This window comes from Palaemon carinicauda, chromosome 31 (assembly GCF_036898095.1).
Source record: "Palaemon carinicauda isolate YSFRI2023 chromosome 31, ASM3689809v2, whole genome shotgun sequence".
NCBI classification, from domain to species: domain Eukaryota; kingdom Metazoa; phylum Arthropoda; class Malacostraca; order Decapoda; family Palaemonidae; genus Palaemon; species Palaemon carinicauda.
This window is the reverse complement of record NC_090755.1, coordinates 61545562-61547703: the sequence shown is the minus strand read 5'-3', so window position 1 is coordinate 61547703 and position 2142 is coordinate 61545562. Positions and strand designations below refer to the sequence as shown.

Genomic DNA, 2142 nt, shown 5'->3' with positions numbered 1-2142 from the left:
ATAAAAATTGGCCAAAATATATTAAAAAAACGTTTTTGACCTTTTCGTTTACTTGACCTTGACCCAATCACTCCCAATATAAAATCAAATTGTCCTTGCATCATGAGCATCCTCACCTGGTGATTGCCAGACTGGAGTCGAGTCCGGCTCAAACTCGTTAGTTCCTTTGGTGGCTGCAGCCTCACCATCTTTGTGAGCTAAGGATGGAGGGTTTGAGGGAGCCTATAGGTATATCTGCTGAGTCATCAGCAGCCACATTGGCTGGCCCTCCTTGGCCCTATCTTGGGTGGAGAGGGTGCTTGGGCACTGATCATATAATGTTTGGTCAGTCTCTATGGCATTGTCCTGCTTGCCAGGGCCATGTCACTGTCCCTTGCCTCTGCCATTCATGAGCGGCCTTTAAACCTTTAATTGAATTATGTACATTTTAGTACTAGTTTCATGCAAATCAGATGAAAATTGACCACGAGATAGCAAATAGACGTTTTTGACCATTTCGTTATCTTGACCTTGACCAAATCCCTTACAATATCCATTCAAATTGTCCTTGGATCATGGCCAATCATCCCACCAAATTTCATGAGATTGGGTCAAATAGTTTTTGAGTTATGCGAATCACACACACACACACACACACACACACACACACACACACGGACATATACACATACGCCTAGGCAAACATAACCTTCGCAACGAAATTGGCGAAGGTAAAGAGACAGTAACGCCATCTATCAGCAAAAGAAAGAAGTAATGACGGAGTCACTGATCAGGCGAGTCACTTAAGTTTACAGTGGAGACACTGGATACAAAAAGTACAGTTGTAAAAACAACGTAGATAAAGTAAATAATGAAACATAAGAATAATATAGTTTATCGACGGGGTTTTACAAGAGATGTAATAAGAACAGCACTATAAGTACAAATGCCAATACTGGCATACTCGATAGGCCTATACATATTGGAATATGGATTCAATGGAATATTTGGATAAGAAGATTTGAATATATAATGAATCATGAAAGCCTCATCACTTAAGATGATGGTGATGATGATGATAATAACAATAATAATAATAATAATAATAATAATAATAATAATAATAATAATAATAATAATAATTAAACGGCATAACCAGTATACTGCCAAATGTGAAACCAAAGAGTAGACCCATTTCAGTTACAACAACAACAACAAAAATAATAATAATAATAATAATAATAATAATAATAATAATAATAATAATAATAATAATAATAATAATCAGCCAAAACGCAAACTTAAAGAATAGACCAATTCAATAAGGTGCACGACGACTACAAAAAAATCTGGACAAATTCTAAGTCACTTACAATCCTAATAACCGTTGATTATCTTCTTCATCGCTGGTAATCCCAATAATCTGAAGTAATGACAGTAATCCCTAGCAATCCCAGAAACCGCTAGTAATTACCTTAATGGTCTGGAATTGCAATAACCACGAGTATGTACGTTTAATTGCTGGTAATAATCTAAGAAAAATGTTGATTATACGACCGAAGAAAGGCGGCGAGGCGGGAAGAAAAATTAATATTTCTAATAAGATATAATTTCCAATTATATATATACATAATTGATTCAGCATATGTGGGACAAACTAAAATAATTAAATTAATAAATGTACAAAAAACTAAATAATTAACTAAATAAATGGATAAGAAGTAACCTTTATCAAGAGTTACCTGTTTGAATCTGCCTTCGGCTTACGATGAGAAGTGCCATGAAGAAAAATCATCAGCCTAAAAACGATGAATTATCTGAAAAAAAGGATAAAATCGTTACAGTCTATTAACTCTCTCTCTCTCTCTCTCTCTCTCTCTCTCTCTCTCTCTCTCTCTCTCTCTCTCTCTCTCTCTCTCTCTCTCTCTCTTGTGTATCTTAAATAAGAGTATATCAATCAGTACAATATATTTATTCTCTCTCTCTCTCTCTCTCTCTCTCTCTCTCTCTCTCTCTCTCTCTCTCTCTCTCTCTCTCTCTAAACATTCTTTAAATGAGTTCAAGGCGTTACTCATAACTTATGAACTATTTTACTGCTCTTATGAATGTCTTTCAGTGCATTACTTAACAAGATGAATAAATCAAGTTGAATTGAGATCACTA

The 2142-nt window shown here is 35.2% G+C and overlaps 1 protein-coding gene across 1 annotated transcript in view; it reads right to left on the bottom strand.

Moving 5' to 3' along the window:
• The window catches only part of LOC137624433 (uncharacterized protein C2orf42), a 277882-nt gene extending 276107 nt beyond the window's left edge, over positions 1–1775 (bottom strand). Inside the window, exon 1 of the mRNA XM_068355189.1 lies at positions 1722–1775. The gene's annotated coding sequence lies outside the window, so the exon portion shown is untranslated. The remainder of the gene's footprint in view (positions 1–1721) is intronic.
• Between the last annotated feature and the right edge of the window lie 367 nt (positions 1776–2142).